At 35.6% G+C, this 21,320-nt stretch overlaps 1 long non-coding RNA gene across 2 annotated transcripts in view; it reads left to right on the top strand.

The window, feature by feature from the left end:
* Nucleotides 1–15,084, top strand: part of LOC126953007 (uncharacterized) — a 233,489-nt gene extending 218,405 nt beyond the window's left edge. For both annotated transcript variants that reach the window (XR_007725103.1, XR_007725102.1), the window contains exons 2-3: nt 5,990–6,053; nt 14,651–15,084. This is a non-coding gene — a long non-coding RNA (uncharacterized LOC126953007). The remainder of the gene's footprint in view (nt 1–5,989; nt 6,054–14,650) is intronic.
* The last annotated feature ends 6,236 nt before the right edge of the window (nt 15,085–21,320 follow it).

Genomic DNA, 21,320 nt, shown 5'->3' with positions numbered 1-21,320 from the left:
TTTGGGTTTTGCCTGTTCCCAGAAGTATTTCAAAAGGAAAACAGAAATTTAATAAATCCAAGAGCAGCTGAATTTTTACATTCTTTACACATATTGTATTACTTAATTTCTTTTCCAGTTCCTTTAGTTTGATCCTTTTAATATATTGGATTTTCTAAATTTTATCTACTGAGTTTTAGTTTTAGATGAATATTTTCAAATGAGACCAACAGTATAACCAGAGGTAACTGGTAAGCAACATTCTCCTCTGAAGAATTTCTGAATTTAAGGTATAATGTCCTCTCCCTATTTATAATCATCCCTCCCTCATTAAATATGACTCTCATTCAGTGAGGTCAGATGTAGCCATGGGCAAAATTGGAATCTAGTCAAAATTTGTTGGCCGTGAGTAAAGTTGGCCCTGGACAAAATGCACCAGTCCCTTTATCGAAGGATCAATGCTGTTTCCTGAGTTTCACTATTAGTCAATGACTCTTTGTTTTGGAATTCTGTATTGGTTTCCACGATGCACTTTCCTTTTATAGAAAATAAGTGTTCATGAGGACAGAAACTAACAGTTATTTAGTGTTCATTTTGTATAATACACTGAGTTAAGCACTTTCATATATTACGTTAGTATTCTCTCCGACCCGATGAGGTAAGAATTAATTTCCCTTGTTTATAGATGAGCAAACAACATCAAAGGGTTAACCATATTCAGAATATAATGGAACTGAGCTTTAAATTTTGGATCTTCCTTTCACTCTCAAAGTTGTTGCTTGTTATGTTTTTACAGTTTTGGTTTTGGTTTTTTTTTCACTTGAAGTTGGATTTCTTATTTATTTATTTATTTATTTATTTATTTATTCATTTATTTATTTTTTTGAGACGAAGTCTCACTCTATCACCCAGGCTGGAGTGCAGTGGCGTGATCTCGGCTCACTGCAGCTCCACCTCCAGGGTTCAGGCCATTCTCCTGCCTCAGCCTCCCTAGTAGCTGGGACTACAGGCGCCCGCCACCATGCCCGGCTAATGTTTGTATTTTTAGTAGAGATGGGGTTTCACTGTGGTCTCCATCTCTTGACATCGTGATCTGCCCACCTCAGCCTCCCAAAATGCTGGGATTACAGGCGTGAGCCACCGCGCCTGGCCCGAAGTTGGATGTTCCTAATTGTCTTTCCTTGGCTTTCTTCTAGCCGTGGGTTTTGCCTCTAGAATAGCCTCTGGTCCCACCTTTTCACCTAATACCTCGCCTAGATGACTCATATGCATCCACGACTTTCCATCATACAACTAAGTCAGCTCCTCGCTGAATTCAAATGGAATTTTACAAAAATTTAAATATGTATATTGCTTTAAAGAATTTAGAGGCCAGGCACGGTGGCTCACACCTGTAATCCCAGCACCTTGGGAGGCCTAGGTAGGTGATTGCTTGAGCCCAGGAGTTCGAGATGAGCCTGGGCCACATGGCAAAACCCCGTCTCTACCAAAAAATACAAAAAATCAACCAGGCATGGTGGCATGTTCCTGTGGTCCCAGCTACTTGAGAGGCTGAGACAGGAGGATCACTAGTGCCAGGAAGGCGGAGGTTGCTGTGAGCAGAGATTGCACCACTGCACTCCAGCCTGGGTGACAGAGCCACACCCTGTCATTAAAAAAAAAAGAATTTTGAGTTTTTCAATCAATACCACCAAAGCGGATAGAAAGTTTTAATAATAAGACTCTTACAGTAGATTGACTATCGTTAACAGTAATCAACTGTTCATTTCAAAATAGCTAGAAGAGAATAACTCAGATGTCCCTGGCATAAAGAAAAGACAAATGTTTAAGGTGATTTAATCATATGAGAGTATCCAATTAGCATGTGGCCCCAAAATAGGTACATCTAATAAGTATCAATACAAATTTTTAAAAAGTGAAAAAAATGGACTTACATTTGGATTATTGTGAAAGTTTGGATATTTGCCACAGAATTAATGGCAGGTATAAATTTTGTTAGAACATACTAACATTCTGATTTCCCATTCTTATATGGGAGCGCTTTATTCTGGGATTCTAATATAGAAAAATATCCTGAGATGAAAGTGTTCTGAATGTATGCTTTCATTTTTCCATTTTTTCCCTTATATTACATGTACACAGGCGTGATTATAGGCAAAGTATATTTTGAGCTGTTTTATTGAAACAGAGTCCTGCAGAGCATCTTTTCTCTGACACACGAAATTCTTTGGCAAGGGTACAACTGGATTTTCTCAGATTACGGTATCTCCTGTGAGGCCAGCAGGAGAGAAAACCAGTTGGCAATTCATTTTTCCCAGTTAGCATGCTTCCTTTTCAATATTTCGAATGTATGGTCCCTTGTAAAACCTTAAACTGAGCTTCATTATATTCTTGAAATGTTCAGTTCCTCTGCTGCACATGATTCTCACATACAAAAAAGTTCAATTATAAAAACATGTTTCCATTATGAGTTGTAAAAAGAAGTCACGTTATGATTATAGGAATAATCACACCTCAACCAGTGATAATAGAAACCATTACACACCGTGTGGTTAGCTTCACACATAACCATTCATGAAGCTAATCCTAAACCTTCGGGTTATTTGGCCAAATTTTTCTAAATGTCTTCAGTGTCATATCACTGCTGCCGTTGTTAACTCGACGTATTAATGTAATCGTTTCTTGAATAGAATTTAATAAAACAATAACTGTTTTCCTTCACAGACATTTTTGAACCTTTAAATAGGAATCAAGGATACATAGAAGACTCAAAATTATTCCACTTTTAGTGGTTTAACTATTTAAATAATTTTTAGGTTTAGACAGCTTAATACAGTTCAGTTATCTTTTTTAAATAAAATTTATTTTAAAATCATTTTAAATTTACATAAAAATTACAAAAATTGTGCAGAGAGTTCTCATATACTCCATATCCAGTTTTCTCTGTTATTAATATCTCACTTTAGAATGGCACATTTGTCAAATTGTAAACCTGTATTTATACATTTTTATTATATCAAGTCCATACTTACCGAAATTTTCTTGGTTTTCACCTAATGTCCTTTTCTTTTTCAGGAACCCATGCAAAATATTACATTACTCCTAGTCATCACGTTTCCTTAGTAAACTATTGGCTGTGATTTTTCTAGCTTTTCCTTGTTTTTGACGACGAGGGCAGTTTTGAGGAATACTGGTCAGGTGTTCTGTAAAATATCCCTCAGTTGGAATTTGGGGCTTTTCTTATGATTAGACTAGGTGATGGTTTTGGATTTTTGGGAGGAAGAACACAGACATGAATGTCATTCTCATCACACCTTTCAGGGTACATACTATTAACACAACTTATTGCTGTTAAGGGCAACCTTGATTGCCTTGCTGTGATCACTTGTCAATTTTATTTACTGTAAAGTCACTCATTTTTTTCTCTTTTTCCCAGAAAATATCCTTTGGAAGGAAATCAATATGCACAGCAACAGTTTAGGAATGAAATATTAAGCTCTACCCCCTTGAGTATCTACATAAATTGTTTGGAATTCTTCTGCATGGGGCATTTGTCTTCCATTTATTTATTTATTCATGTATTCATGTCAGTATGGACTTATATATATAAGTATATGTATACACACATATATAATATATATACTATATATAATATGCAATATATATACAATATCATATTATATATTATATGCAATATAATATATAATATATATAGAATACTTCTGTTATAATCCAGTGCTACTTTATTTAGTTTCTTTTTATCTTTTTAGCATTCATTGTTGAGATTTCTTTCAGTTGGTTCCAACAGACATTTGCCATATTTCCATTGTTTGCTTTATGGTTTTTTTATGCTGTTGCTGTTGCTGCTGTTTTTGAGCCCTTCCTGAATTCTTTATTTTGGCACCAAAATGTACTCCAGGCTCTTATATATTTTTTGTCTTAGTCCTAGGATCAGCTGTTAGTTTTATTTATTAGAAACCAAGAATTGAGTGTTAGCTATGCTCACTGATAACAGGTTTCATTACTTTTAGGCCTTATCAGCTGAGAAAGCAAGGAAATATATGTGTGTGTACATATACACATATCTATCAGTATTTCCATAGGTAACCATCTGTATCTATATTTAGCTAAACATGAGTTCACACTAAAGTTTCCAATTCTAACTCACTACCTCATGCGTCATTCTGTCCTCCTCCCTTGTTTATCTGTGACCTCCCACTCTAACAATGAGGAGCCTGGCTTGCATGAACTGCTATTATTTGCTAAACTGTTCAGTTTCAGTGCACATGTGTATTGGTTCATTACTATTACCCTGTTGAGAAATGCTATCAACTAGAGTAGACAGTTCCTTTTGCTTTTAGTCTCAGAGACGCCTTAAACATGATCTAAGAAAGATTTGCCACATCTTCTTCAGTGAAGTCGTTGCAAACATTTGTAATACAGTTACAATGTCACATTCTACATCCCATCTTGGGATTTCCGAACCTCCTAAATTATTATCTTAAATTTGAATGCATTAAGGTTCATTCTTTGTACTGCATATTTTTATAGGTTTTGACAAATACACAGTATCTTGTATCCATCATTACAGTATCATATAGAACAATTTCACTGCCCTAAGAATTTCCCTGTGCTTCACTTATTAACATCCCATCCCTGCTACCTGGAAGCCCTGGCAGTCACTCATCTGTTTCTTGTCTTTACAGTTTTACCTTTTCAAGAATGTCCTATAAATGAAGCCATATGATATGTTGCTCTTCCAGACTGGCTTTTTCATGTAGCATTTAAGATTCATCTTTGTCTTTGCATAGGTTTATAGCTTAATCCTTTGTGTCCCTGAATAGTATTTCATTTTCTGGATATATTGTACTTTGTATATCCTACTGAAGGACATTTAATTGCTTCTTGTTTTTGGTAATTATGAATAAAGTGGCTATAAACTTTCACACAGAGATTTCTGTATGCACACAAATTTTCAAATCAGTTGGGCAATCTAGGAACATGATTGCTGGATGATACTGTAAGACTGTAAGTAACTTTATAAGAAATTGCTAAACTGTCTTCCAGAGTGGCTGTGTCATTTTGCATTCCCAACAGCAATGAATGAAACTTCCTGTTGGTTCACATCCTTGCCAGCAATTGGTGTTGTCATATTTTTAGAATTTAGCGATTCTAGTAGTTCTAGTAGGTGTGCAGTGATAACTCCTTATTTTACTTTTCATTTCTCTAATGACAAATGAGGTGGAGCATATTGTAATATGCTTATTTGTCATGTATATATCTTCTTTGGACATGTGTCTGCTCAATCTTTCACTTTTAAATTGGGTTGTTTTTCATCTTGTTGAATTTTAATATTTAAAGTTTTAAGCTAAAAAGACAATGTGTTCTTGCAGATTGTTTTCTGAGAGAATGTCATATTTCTTTACCATGTTGATACATTTTCTGTATCATTCAATTCATATTTACTTTCACTATAATTTTGTGATAGAAATCCTATTTTTAACTGGTCAAAACTGAACTGTTAAAATTGAACCTCTCTTGGAGCTGGGTGAGGGTCTTGTTACTGCCCAATGGGAGGTAACTGGGAGTGTTGTGTGACTCCTAGAAAGCAACACCTATTTCCTTCCTCCTTCCCATTGTCTGGAATGTGGAAATGTTTGCTGTAACCGTAGCAGTCTTCTTGGCCCTTGGGATAGCATGCCAAGAAGGGTGTAGCAGCAGGGTAAGAGAGACCAGCTCCCCAGTGGATTCAGAGCCTTGCTGCACAACTGCCTGCCTACAGATGTTTGCATGAGCCAGCAGTGCATTTCTACATTGTTTACATTACTGTTATTTTAGATCTCTGTTACTTGCAGCAAACATAATCTTATCTGAAACAGGATTTTCCCTTGGACCTACAGACTTGGTTAGTTGAGCCTTCCACAGGTCCTGTTAGCAGATAATTTCCCTATTGTTCTATGTTTCATGTTTTATTGTAATTTCTTATTTTATTATTTTTCTCCCTCATTAGGCCACAAGTTCCATGAAAAAAGGAATCCTGCTTGTCATGTTTTTACTCTCAGATCTGGCCAATGGTAAGCATTTTCTGAATTTTATCAGATGAATCAGTTGCTCACTAAGCGATTGCCATACAATTAAAAATTTTATGTAAACATCTAAAATGTTTTTGGCTTATATTCTCTTTCCCCAATTATTTAAGTGCCTCAAGAGCAGAGACTATAATTTATAACACAAAGGTTAATATATATATTGTATATATACAATATATGCATATATTATATATAAAATGTATGCCTGTGTAACGTATACGTATATTTTATACATATGCAAAATTTTAGAAAATATTTTATAATAGCATCATGAAACTAAACTCAATTTAAATTTATAAAAGTTGGGTAAAATGTAGTTCTCATTGGGAAAGCTTAAGTATAAATAAATTAAACATCTTTACAAAGCCTTTATAGTCATTAGGAATACAAGAAAAACAGAACTAGAAACTTTGCCCTCAGAGAGATCAACATTTGATACAAGAATTTAGCAAAATTAGTGTGGTCCCAGACTTGAACTGTCTATATTTCAGGTAGAGAGGAGGAGAAATGGCATATCTGGGAAATGCCTGGGTGATTATAAACAGTTTTCAGCACACCAAAGCCAGGCGGAGAATAGGCTTTCGGTGAAATGGAGCAAACAATAAAGAGGCAAATCTTAGGCCGGGGCACAGTGGCTGATACCTGATTCCTGTAATCCCAACACTTTGGGAGGCCGGCAGAGATTGGGTGCAGAGGGTAGGACGGGCTTGCTTGAGCTCGGGAGTTTGAGGACAACCTGGCCAACATGGTGAAACTCATCCCTACAAAAAAAATACAGAAAAATTAGCCAGGCCTAGTGGCGCATGCCTGAGGACCCAGCTACTTGTGAGGCTGAGGTGGGAGGATTTTACTTGAGCCCAGGAGGGCAAGACTGCAGTGAGCTGAGATTGAGCCATTGCACTCCAGCCTGGGTGACAGAGCAAGACCCTGTCTCAAAACAAAAAAAAAAGGCAAGTCTTGGAGAAGTTTGGTTATTTATCATTTGTTTATCACCTCTGCTAATACGATTGTTTCAGATAGCTCATTTATAACTTATTACTATGTTTTGTTTACTAGGAGAGATTGTCAGTTCATAAAATTTATATTCTTCTGACATCAAACTTTGAAAATGAGTCATCGTATTGAGGACTATATTTGTATATTTTTGCTGTATTTCATAGCCTGCAGATGCATTAAAATATATTCCTATTATGTGCACTGCTTGCTTCTCTCTTGTTTGACACTTATCTATAAGAAGATACTAAAGACACAGTGAACCTAAATAATCTGTCAAAATGTAGTCTCAAGGATCTTAAAATAATTGAATGTCAATGAATTTACCTTCATTCTTTCTTGAACCTGGATCCTCAGGCATATTCTGGTTCCTAAGTTGCTGTGTTTTTAAATACTCTTTCCATATGAAGAAGGGAAAGGCTGTTAGCACTACTACTATCTCTTTCCCCAAAATGGCCTGAATGATTACTGCTGGGCAGATAATATTCTATTAATAAATGGTATGAATAGGTATTAACACATCGAATCAATAATAGTTCCGGGATTAGGAACTTTTATTACCCCCATTTTAGCGAGGAGAAAACTGAGACAGAAAAGCTAAGTCACTTGGTATGAGTTATATTAAGCTAATAACAGTTAGAATGGATATTATAATCAAGGCATTCTGATCACAAGGGTGTGTACTTTTAGCCACTATACTACTCTGCCTCTCTGGAATCTTTGGAAATGTACGCCATAACGGTATTCAACTATTTATCCAGAGTTCCTAGTTTTTCTGAGATGGTTTTTGGAGACTGATGTTTTATTCATAGATTATTGAAAAACTTCCTGGGAAGATTTCCTGTTTCATCAACCTATCCTACATAGTTGTTTCCAAGATCCCTGAAGATGGAGCTTCTGCTAAGTTTTCATTTTGTATTTCAAGGTGTCGTAAGAAGTAAAGAAATTTCACTATGAAACTGGAGTTCCAAATTTTGACTCAAGAGGCTAGATGAAATTACTATTCATATTTACAGTGGTAATGATTTTAGTAATCACAGTGAACACATGCACTCAGTCATTTAATCAGCAAATATTTATTGAGCACTGCCTTTTTCCTAGCCACTCTATTAACTGCTGGAAATATAAAGAGTCTTCTCCCTTAAGGCATCTACAGTGAAGGAGACTCACAAAAAGATAATTGCAATACATTATGGCTACATGTTTTTATGGAGATGTGTATAAATCGTGAAGGCACAGATGTAAGACAGCAACATCTAATTACAGACTGGAAAATAGCAGTGGAAGTCAGGAGAGGTAAGGGCTAAGATGAATCCTAAAGGATTAATTGATCATTAGAAATTAGAGAAAGATTAGAGAGATGCACAATTAGGAATATCTTTTATCTTAGAAATGATGAATTGTTCAATAGGAACTGGAGAAGGCAACAGGAAAATAAATTCCAAGCAAATGAGTGATCAGGATAGAACGTATAGAAGAGAGAGTGGTAAGAATATGTGGTGAATTACAAGAGGTTTACAGTGGTAATGATTTTAGTAATCACGGTGAAGACATACACTCAGTCATTTAACACAGTGAACACATGCACTCATGCATATTTTATTGTTATATGAAAATTTTAAGGCAAGAAATGGTAAGAGTTTACAATTTAGAAGATTAGGCAGAACACTGATTCTGAAAGCTCTTAGATGCCATGTAGAAGAGAGTATAACTAAGTCCAGGTGATGGATAGAAAGGGATAGGAAGAATATTAGATTTTCCAGATGCTGTTCCAAATTACATTAGTCCAAGAATCTATTATATTCACCATTTGCTTCTGGCAAGTAAGTGGTGAGGTGGAAACACATTTCTGCAGACTTTGTGAAACCACACATCTCTTATATTCAAACATAGTGCATGCACACAAAAAGTCAAGATTGTTGTAGAACCTTCCCAGAAATGAGATGTGGAAGCATGTATCGTCAAAAGGTGCTGAGAATACATTGTGGTCAAGTTTTTGTTTCTAGTGCTTCAAAGAATCAGACAATTTGAGATATCTATGACATTTCAGTCCCAAAAGCACGAGCACACTCAAGGGTTGTCTGTTGAAGACTTAAGCAATGGTAAGCATTTTCTGAATTTGAAAATAAATTTGATTTATTCTACTCTGGAATGGTAGAAAATAAAGCATCCTAGAAGTATCCATGAAATTGCTGGATATTCTCAAGTGGCATATGTCATCCACGTGGCTCTTTCATACTCACTCTATGAAATGGATAAGAAGGCACAGCAATTCATTTTCATCCTCTTCATTGTCCTTCTAGTTAGTTTCAGCTCTACTCTGGGTCCAAGTTCCTTTATGTCTATATAATCACAATGCATTCAAGTTTCTAAAAATTCAGGTTTCTTTTGTTATACCCATTATTTATTTCATGTCATTCTCTGAATCAGACACTCAGGGTATTTTTTCCCTGCTTTAAGTCCAATGGTTGCCTAGCAATTAAGATCTTCCCCTATATGGCTTTGCTTGTTCTGTTAAATCTTATTCTTTATTTCATCTCAACATGCACTATCAGGTTTAGTTAAATGTCCTTTTCTGTCTGAGCACTCCTCCTATTTTGCTTACATGGAAGCTTCTCACATCTCTGTCCCCAGATTTGGCCCTCTGAAAGTCTGGTCTGTTTTGTAAGGTTTGGTCTAAAATCTGTCTCTTTTATGGGGCCTTTATTTACTATCCCAGGTGTTGGAAAGTAAAATAATGAGCAGCAACATTGTTGACAAAATATATAATTACATTCATGCCCAAATTGTATTTTAGAGATAGGTAGACTTATTTTTAAAAATCTGAAGAGGAAATGTGCAGACACACACACACACACACACCCCATAAAAGTGAAAGAATATTAGGAATGCAAATTTACACCAACAAATAAATGGAAAGTAAATGTCAGATGTTTTACAGTTTTGACTGTATTACAGTTTACCTGCACTTGGAAGGAAACCAATTAGCATTTGGATAATCATCAGATGACTTTAGATATGTAAATACAGTAGGCTTGGCTATCAAACCTCTTTAAAAAACTAAAAAAAATAAAAACCTGGTATATGAAACACTGGACATGCCCCGAGATGAATTCTGAGTGGAACTTGGCTGGAGGCAGGAAGGGTACAAATGACAAAGATATAAGGAATCTCAAAGTATATCCAAGTTTGTGTGATGTATGTATGTATACACACACACACACACACACACACACAACACCCCAAGCATGTATATTTGAGAACTTCTTAAGAACTGCAGCCCTATCGCTTTTTCCATTGTGCTTTGACAGGTCTATATGGTGAATGCAGCATGTAGTTGTATGTCGACATGGTCTCACCTTGTCTCATCTATTCCCCAGACATTGCTGCAAGCAGGAAACACCACACTGGGAAAAAATGAAAGCTCATCCTTCTTGTACCTTGTGAATTGGCCTGGGAATGGAGACATCAAGGTGGCCTGTGGCTTAGAGTGGTCTCCTTACCCTCATCAGGCTTGCTCATAGCGGGATATAGAACAGGAAGTCAACACCAGACCTCACTGATCTTGCTTGCCTCTGATCTCCTATAGTAATAACGTGCTGTCATACTAATCAGCAGCTAATTATATTCTCTCTTTAATGATTTTTTTCCACTCTTTCAACTGTATTGGAGATCCTTGAGGGCAGAGACTCTTCTGTATAACTGTTGGTGTTCTCTCAGTGCTTAACACAATGCTGAACACAAAAAATGTGTGCCATATGTTAACTGATCCCATTTTGTGCATAAAGACATGAGAAGTCCAGTGTATTTAAAAACTTATTTCACTAAGGCATAATTTTAATAGTGCCATCATCAGTAATTCAGTTTTTATTTGAGGCAGTTGACTTTCCACTACATAAAAATAATATTAATTGTGCACTTAATATATGTAAAGTCTTTTCACATATGTTATTTAACTTAATTATCACAACCAAGCCAGATTAAGAAGTAGACCATCTGTGCCATTGCCCAGAGTCCCATTCTGACAGGCAGTAAAATTCTACAGGCTTTTAAATATCACTGGAAGATAGAGATAGTACTTATCCGAAGTCTTCCAAGGTCTTGTTACTCCATGTGTGGTTTAAGGACCAGCAGCACAGGCATCCCCTGGGAGTGTGTCAGAAATGCAGAATCCCAGTCCCTGCCAAGCTCACCTGAACCAGAATTGCATTTTAACAACATACCAGGGACCACATAGAAGTTTGAAAATCAGCCGCAGGGAACATAGGTGGAGATATGCCACCAAAGGCATGCTCAAATAAAAAGAGGTGCTCACTAAACATATTCCAGGACCAGTGGGTCCTGTAAATATCAGGGCTTTCCTTTTCTAAGTTAAATATGCAAATTTAGGAGCAGAGAGAAATTGCTCCTTATGTAGCAGAGCCTGAGAATTGCTAGTAAGGTTCCCACTTGACTTTCAATGCAGAGCATGCACAGGCAGTATTAAAAGTACAATTCAGGCCAGGCGTGGTGGCTCATGCCTGTAATCCTAGCACTTTGGGAGGCCAAGGCGGGTGGATCACGAAGTCATGAGATCGAGACCATCCTGGCTAACACGGTGAAACCCTGTCTCTACTAAAAATACAAAAAATTAGCCGGACATCGTGGCAGTCACCTGTAGTCCCAGATACTCAGGAGGCTGAGGCAGGAGACTGGCGTGAACCCGGGAGGGGGAGCTTGCAGTGAGCCGAGATTGCGCCACTGCATTCCAGCCTGGGTGACAGAGCGAGACTCTGTTTCAAAAAAAAAAAAGTACAATTCAAGAAAACATTTTAAAAATGTGGATGTTAAAGGGCGCCTTTGCTAACTAATGCAGAGTCCCTTAAACTTACCCAGCTGGCCTGGAGCGCTTTCGCTTACTACTCCCCTTCGTGGGATATACTTTCTCCAGGTCTTTGCTTGGCTGGCCTCTGTTTTGACATTTAGGTTGCCTCTTTGGAGAGGTTTACCCTGAACATCTTTATTATAAAGTCGGCATGTTGTCTCTTTACTCTCTTAATAGCATATATCACTCTCTAAACTTATCTGACTTATTTGTCTTCCCTCTCAAAATTGTTAGCTCCGGGAGGGGAGGAAGTTCTCTTGTCCCTAGAACCCTGGTACATTGCAGATGCTTAATAAATGGTTGCTGAATGAATGGGTCGAGATAGTGATATCAAAACAGTTACTAAGATGAATATACTAACAAATACTATATTATTAAGTAAGGAGCTATCTAATGATCACCTACTTCTTGAAGTTTGGGCCAATTTTGCATTATATATTTTAGGGTTTCATTTGAGAGGCAGGATGGTTCGTTATAAACATAGGGCATAGATGAAGAGGGTTAGAACACTTTTTCATTTTTTTCCCAGCAACTATCCTTTGAGTGCCTTCAATATGACGGGCACTGCTTTAAGCAACTAGTTCTGCCACACGTTCATGCGTGACTTTGTTCAAGTTACTAAGCCTATTTAAACTTCAGTTTTCTCATGTATAAAATGACACTAATAATAGTACATGCACCCACTTTATAGGCTTGTTGAGAGTATAAATTGGGGTAATGCATTGAAAATGATTATTACAGACTGTGACATATACTAAGCACTCAATATATCAATATTAGTTTCAGCAAATTTAGACAGTTGGTGCTTAAGAGAATGAAGAATCTTCCTAATAGAAATAATGTTCACATTGTGATAATAGTGATAATAGATGGTACTCATAAGTAATTTAAAATATTTTTCAAATTACTCTCATCGCATTCTCTTCTCTTATTGAAATGTTTTTCCTTCAGTTTATCTTCACAGAGAAAATAAATATGTGTTTACCAAATTCCTTTTACTTCTTTTCATCTTCCCCTGTTGCAGACCTGTGTTTTATTACAAATTTCGCTTTTTGTTGCCATTTTCATTGAATATAACAGATATAGTGTAAACAAATATTCAATGTACAGCTTGATTAAATTTTGCACATGTGTATATAACAAACATCTAGACTGGACTGTACACCAAGAGCAGAGTCCCAGAAATCATCCGTATTCTAGTACCCAATTAATACCACTCTGTCCCATACATCATTACTAATCTGTCTTTATCATGGATTAGTTTTGCATGTTTTTTAAGCTTATATAAGTGGAGTCATTTATATTCTTTTCTGTTTAGCTTCTTGTGCTCAATATTAAGTCTATGAGAAGTATCCAGGTTTTTGTCTATAGTTGTATATTGCTCATTTTGATTGGCATGTAATATTTCGTTGTACAAGTGCATCAGAATTGAGCTATTCAAGGATTTTAATGAGTGTATGCAGTGGTATCACATTGTGGTTTTAATTTTTATTTTCTTACCGACTCATGATGGGAATGATATTTTCATATATTTATTGGCCAATCTTACATCCTCTTGAATGAAGTGCCTATTCAAATCCTTTGCTTACTTTAAAAAATTGATTTGTCTGCCTTTTAATAATTGGGTTGGAAGGTTTTTATACATTGGGTATAAATGTTAGTTAAATAAATGTATTGAAAATACCTTCCTCCATTCCATAACTTGGATTGTCACTCATTAATGGTATCTTGTGATGAAAAGAAGTCTTCATTTTAATGTAATCCAATCATCAGTCCTTTTATTTATGATTAATACTTTGTAGGTCTGTTTCAGAAATCTTTGCATACCCCCCAAAACATGACTGCTTTCTTGTGATTTATTCTATAAACTTTGTCAGTTTTAGCTTTTATATCTCATCTCTTAAAGGAGCTATATATATCTCATTCATATATGTATATAATATATGTATATATAATATATACATTATACAATATGCAATATATTTATATAATATATGTATATAATTATATGTTATTTGCTGGTATCGAATTATCATTTGGCAAAATTTTATTACAGCACTTTAAAGATGCTATTTCACTGTCTTCTGGCTTTCACAGTTTTATGTGAAAAATGTCTTCTGTGTTTGATAGTTACTCCTTTGAAGGAAATGTTTCCTTTATTTCTGATAGTACTCTAAATTTTTTCTGTTTCTTTTATCTTCCTTTGGCCTGAGTATAAAGTGCCTGGGTGTGGTTCCTTTCATATCTTTCCTGCTTAGGGTTTATAAAGATTTTGAAGTAGTGATGTGAAGCTTTTAGGTTTTTCTGAAATTTCGTCAACTAGTGTTTCTTCAACTATTTCTCCCTTTTACCTTTTTTAACATACATCCCTGTGTTGCATGTTTCTCTAACATCTGTCTTTCTAATCATCTGTCTCATCTGTCTCTCTCTTTCTCTAGCTATCTATCATCTATCTCTCTCCCTATGTACCTATCTATTCATCTTAAACTTTCTGGCTTTAATTGGATGTTTTATGACTCTGTGGCAGACATATCCTAGGGTCATCCTCCAATAAGTCACGCTAATTTGTAATCCCTGCCCTTGACTATGGGCAGAACCTGTGATTGCTCCTAGCCAATCAAATATGGCAAAGGTGATAGAAAATTACTCCCTGGTTTAGATTTTGTTATGTAGGACTGTTTCAGCAGAACTGAGTGAGAGAGTCTCTTTGCTGGTTTTGAAAAAGGTGGCCTCTAGGAGCTGAGAATGCTGCTGAATGACAGCCAGCAAGAAAACAGGAACTTCAGCCCACATTTGCAAGGATATGAATTCTGCCAGCAGCCTAGAGGGAGTTTAGAAGCAGACCTTTCCCCAGTCAAGCCTTGGATAATACCACAACCTGCCAGCTGTCACCTGGCTTGCAGCCTTGGTGAGGCCTAAGCAGACTCAACTATGTCCAAATTCTGCACCTATGGAAACTGTGAGATTAAAAATTGTGCATTGTTTTAACTCCAAAGTTTGTGGCAATTTATAATAATTACCACAATAATTTCTGTTAATTTGCATTAATAGAAAACTAATACAACTCTCTTCCAGTTCACATATAGCATACATGTATAGCATAATCCCTATGTTCTTGTATGTTTATCTCCTAAACAGTATTAAATTCATGTCTAATGTTAATTTTATTTGTCATATTCCAGCTCTAAGACTCTTAATAATTTTTATATAATTATTTTTAGTGAAATTTTTGTTTTTTATAAATTATCTGAACAAACGAATTATGGAATTATAGCTGTTTTAAAGTCCTTGTCTGCAGTCTCCAGTATTTTAACCACAGGTACTTTTGTTTACATTGTCTTTTACTTTGGTTTTTGATAATTTTTTCTTGTTTCTTGGCATAGCTATTACTTTTCTAGTCAGTGTCAATGTTGTTCAGCAAAATTATAGACAGACTTCTTCTTCTAACCATGATGGAGTAATTAGAAATTTGGACTGAGTATATGACATAAATATTTCCTGACACTGGAGACCAGGCAAGACAAGACTGTGATCTTTGATAAAAGAAAAGTAAATGAGATAAACCCTTGGGCCATGCTTGCTGCCTGCCTGGAGGCATTGTTTCATATTATAGTGCAGAAAAGAAAGCCAAGACATAGTGGCCTTGCTTGGGTGAGACAGAGACTGGGTTTTGGAGATGATAAAACAGCCAAAATTTGCAGAGCAGAGTACTATACAGAAGAAAGTTATGAAGATAAATTATTTATATAAGACCTTGATAAATTATTTCAAGGTCTTGCATAGGTGTCCCCTTGAAACTTTGACTATAGGTAAAAGAAGAATTGGGCAACGAGAGAATATTTAGAACTGAATAACAATTAAATAACAATATACAATTGTGGTATAAATCTAAAGCCATGTTTAAAGGGAAATTTATATTCTTAGAGAACGAAAGCTCTAAAAATCAATGATCTAAGCTTTCTCCTTGAGAGGACAGAAATAGAAAAAAAAAAATTAAATCCAAAGTTAATAAGGACAGGAAAGTTTAAAAAGCAAAAATCAATGAAATAGCAAATGTTTGAAAAACAGGTAAGAATACATTAAACTCCAAACTGATTATTTGAAAAGTTCAGTGAAATTGATAACCTTTGAGATACATGAATCAATTCAAAATAAAAGATAGTAACTACTAATATCAGGAATAAAAGTAGAGTCACTGTATGAAGACATTGAGTGAAGTTATTGTATGAGTACAGGGTTACCATGATTCAAAACTAAATAAAACCATCACATGAAAATTGCACACCAATATCTCTTATGAACACAGACACAAAATTCCTCAGGTATACATTGGCAAATTGAATACAAATTGAATAGATAAAGAAGGCAATGTATTATGACCAAATTTTGTTTATTCTAGGAATGAAAAGTTTGTTCAACATTTAAATAACAATCAATGTAATTCACTATATTAAAACAGGAATAAAAAATATAAAATGTTATTAAAGTCATAGAAGGTATTTTACAAAATTTACACCAATTTATAATATTTTCAGAAATTAGAAATGAGTGCTTTCTTAATTTGATAAAATACATCTTTGAAAAACATGCAACTAACATGTTTAATTGTAAGAAATGTAAAACTTTCTCCTTGAGATGGATAACAAAGATATGTGCTGTCTTCATTTTCGTTAAAGTTTGTTCTGGAAGCGATTGTAAAAATTCAAGAAAAGTACAATGTATATAGATTGCAAAGGAAGAAGTAAAATTCTCTCAATTTACAGATGTTACAATTATACATATTCTAAAAAATGTACAAAAAACTATTGAACTAATACTTGAATATTTCAAGGCCTCTGGGTATAAGAACAGTAATAAAAATTATTTACTAACAGTTAAATTGGAAAATTAAAATAAAATATTTATATTTACAATATCATCTAGAATACATGGAATACTTAGGGATACATTTAAGAGCATGTGTTTAGGAACTCTTCACTGAAATATACAAAACAATGCTAAGAGAAATTAAAGAAGACCCTGAATAAATAGAAGATATATCATGACCATGAATTGGGAGATTCAAATAATATTAAGACATAAATTATTCTCAAATTAATCTACAGGCTCTACACAATCCAAGTCCAAATTTTAGTACTTTAAAAAATATATAATTGACAAGCTGATTATAAAATTAATCATGAAAAGGACCTAGAATAGCCAAAACAATTTTGAAAAAAAGAAAAAAAAGGAAGCTGAAGAACATACACTGCTTTTAAGATTTAAAATAAAGAATACCAACTGATTAAGACAGGGTGGTATTGGTATAGGGTGTAGAAACATGGATCATTGGAACAGAACAGAGAATCTACACATCGATTCACACATTGGTAGTGAACTGATTTTCAATACAGACACTAAGTAATGAAGTAGAAAAACAATAGTGTTTAACAATGTGCTGGGACAAATGAATAGCCACATTAAAAAAACTGCAATCCTCAACTCCAATCATACATAAACATGAATAGGAAATAGGTTATGAACCTTAACTAAAAGCTAAAATCTAAAACTTTTTGAAGAAAGCATAGGAGAAAATTTCTGATTATGTTATAGGCAAAAATTTTTTTAGAAAACTTAAATACTAGCCATAAAAGAAAAGAATTGATCAATTGAACTAATTAAAATTATAAACTTCTGCTCTTTGAAAGACAAAATTATGAAAATAATAAAATAAGCAACAGACAGAGAAAATATCCACAGTACATACATCTGACAAGGAACCCTTATAACTCAATAGGAAGCAAAATAATTCAAAAAAAAAAAAATTGGGAAAGAAGCCCTTTAGGAAAGAAGCTAGACTGGGCACGGTGGCTCACACCTATAATGCCAGTACTTTGGGAGGTCAAGGTGGGTGGATCACCTGAGGTCAAGAGTTCGAGACCAGCCTGGCCAACATGGTGAAACCCCATCTCTACTAAAAGTACAAAAATTAGCTGGGCTTGGTTTCGGTGGGCACACCTGTAGTCCCAGCTACTCAGGAGGCTGAGGCAGGAGACTCTCTTGAACCCAGGAGGCGGAGATTGCAGTGAGCCGAGATCGTGCCATTGCACTCCAGCCTGGGTGACAAAAGTGAAACTCCATCCCAAACAAAAAGGAATTCATGGGTAAGAAGCAAGAGTTCCAAATCTTATTTCAATAAAGGTTAAAATGCGAGAATCTAAAAACGACAAAGACCAGGCACAGTGGCTCACACCTGTAATCCCAGCAGTTTGGGTGGCCGAGACAGGGCACATCCCCTGAGGTCGGGAGTTTAAGACCAGCCTGGCCAACATGATGAAACCCCATCTAAGGGGTTTCTACCAAGAATACAAAAATTAGCTGGGCATGGTGGTGCACACCTGTAGTCCCAGCTGCTTGAGAGGCTGAGACAGGAGAATTGCTCGAACTCTGGAGGCAGAGGTTGCAGTGTGCCGACATTATGCCACTGCAATGCAGCCTGGGTGACAAGAGCGAGACTCCATCTCAAAAATAAAGTAAAATAAAAAAATAAAAGAAGCTATATGATATTCTCAATATCATTAGTCATTAAGGAAATGCAAAAAGGATCACAAAGAAATATCAATATACAATCGCTGAAATGACTAAAGTTAAAAAAAAAATAAAGATTGAAAATCACATTTTGGCAAAGATATGGAGCAGCCGAATCCATCGTCTCTTGCTATTTGACAGTACAAACTACTCTAGAAAATATGTTTTTTATGGCGTTAAACATACTCCTACCAGGTGATAGCAATGACACTCCCAGATATTTACCCAAGAGAAATTAACACACACACACACACACGCACACATTCACGCACACATTCACGCACACGACTTGTATATGCATATCCATTGCTGCTTTACTTATAATAGCTCCAAACTAGAAACAATCAAAATGTCCAGCAACAATTGTATGGAAAACCAAATTGTTGTGAGATATTCAGATAACGCATACTACTCAACGATAAAAAGGACCACCACAACAAAAATAAGACATAAGCGCATACCACATTATTCTATACATATGTGAAATTCTAGAACAGGTCAAGCTGATTTGAAGTGGCATATTAGTTGCTCTTTGAAAGACAACATTAAGAAAGTGAAAAAGTAATGCATTCAGTGCTTGTCTGGAAGTGGGGAAGAGGGGTATGAAATTTTCAGCAAAGCATTATAAAGGAGATTTATGGAGTGATGAAAATATTCTATTTTCTGAATGTTTATGATGTTTATATGGGTGGATCCATTCATAAAAACTCATTAAATGGTAAAATTTGAATTGTGTGTTTTAGTTGTTATATAAATTAGGCTTCAGTCATCTTGTACAAATTTTAATGTAATCCCTGAATTACCAGTGTCTTATATATCCATCTATCTATCTATCTATCTATCTATCTATCTATCTATCTATCTATCTATCTATCTATCTATTTTAAACCTCTATAGTGGCTGTGGTTGATGTTATCTTTCTAAGGAGTGTTTGAATATTCTTTTCACTGTCTGTCTTAGTACTCTGCTGCTAGTGGAAGCTCACCTTAATCCAAACAAGGCCAGTCTCCAGGTTCTGTCTTGGCTGACTTTTCTCCAGTCTGCCCTTACTCCTAAAATGTAGTGCCTAAGCCACATTGTAGCCCTTTTGGGATGGTCTCAACTTAAACCCCCAAGTGTTTACCCATGACCTTGGCTGCCCCAGAATCCCAAACTTTACCTCCACAGTTCTGCGAGTCTGCAAGGCTGTTAAGTGTTGCTGCTCAGCAACTCTCTCTCTCCCTGTGGTGCTTTCCCCAGGGTTCTGTAAGTCTTTCTCATGGATGCACAACTTGAGAATCTAAAAATGCTTTGAGGTGAGGTTGTAAGCAGAATTTTCGCCTCCCCTTTCTATAGTTCATTCTTTTCCAGGATCGTGTTCCTTTCAGTTTTGACGTTTTTGATTGCTTTTGATCACTTTTAAACAAACTTTGCTGGAGTACTTACTATGTTTCCGGTACTGTGGTGAATTCTGTAGAATTAAACTCAATTTTATCTTCTGCTTCCATCTTTGGGGGTAAAGTTAGTAGAGAAGCAAAGAGAGATAATATCAACCTAAGAAACAATTCAGGAAAGGGTTCACTATAAAATGCTTAATTTAACATTACCAATGAGACGGAAGGGGAAAAAATGAATGCTGGCTGGAATTATAAAAGATTAGACTTCTTGGAGGTGTTACTAGCTGGACTGGCTCTTGACTGCAGAATCAAGCTCTGTGATTGGGATTAAGTATGGAGCAGTAAGGGAATCTGAGAAGATGGACAAGCTTCCAGCAGAGAGCCAGCTTGAGATGGGAATTATTTATCAAATCAGGATGGTCACGGACTAGAAAGAAAAAGTACTTTCAGCTACTTTATCCATGAGACACAAACTACTTAGATATCTTGCCGTAGGTCCCATATTTAGTGGCAGATCTAGGACTGAAGCAAAGTTTTCTGATTCTGCTCTAGTGTTCCTTCCTCACAGGCACACTTTTTTCTGGTGTCTGGGAAGAGCCAGACAAGATTTATGACATCTTGTACCTGAAAATTTGAAAAGAAATATTACCTGTGTCCCAAATCAATCAATTCATCTTGGAACTGTACGAAGAACAGTTGATGAGTCAGTATTTTTCAGGTTGGATGTGGAACATAAACAGATGAGCATGGCCTGTTTCTGAGAGCCTTGGCAACTAAGAATGACTTACTCAGGATGGAATCATGCAAAGCTGGGAGGTGCATCACCACTCAAATCCTTTTAAAATAATTTGATCACTAAACACACATGTGTTCCAATTGCACATAATGCCTACCTTCTGAGTCTCTGGAATTATCTGTGGCAAAACTATCCAGATTGCCTTTAGAATAAGCTTGGTGTCTTTTTTATTCACTTTTACATTTCCAAAGTCTAGAAAATTTCTTGATAGTTGGTTTTGAATAACTGTTTGATGAATTATGTTTATTTTTGTCTATTGGGTTATGAAAGAAAGGTACACAAAATGAATGATACATTTGCTATTTTCATACATTGCTGTTAGTCATGTAAATTGTTTCAATAATTTTGGAAAGATATTTGGCAATGGCTCTAAAAGCTATAACATTTTGTATGCTTTAACTTATGAAAATCCGACTCTTAGACATCTATCCCAAGGAAATACTAATAAAAGAAGAAAAGAGTACTATTTATGAAACTCTTCACCAAAGCTGTTGAAAATTTAAAAAGTTGTAATGAACAGAAGTAGCCATAATGCATAACAATCAGGAAAATATGCTACTTTTAATAATATGGAAACATTAAAAACAAATACTATATAGAACATGGACAACACATACTATATATGAAATAAAAAATTGTATGGGAGGAAGGGTTTA

Source organism: Macaca thibetana, chromosome 4 (genome assembly GCF_024542745.1).
Source record: "Macaca thibetana thibetana isolate TM-01 chromosome 4, ASM2454274v1, whole genome shotgun sequence".
Classification (NCBI taxonomy): Eukaryota; Metazoa; Chordata; class Mammalia; order Primates; family Cercopithecidae; genus Macaca; species Macaca thibetana.
The sequence above is the reverse complement of the archived record's forward strand: the minus strand, read 5'-3'. Positions and strand labels throughout refer to the sequence as shown.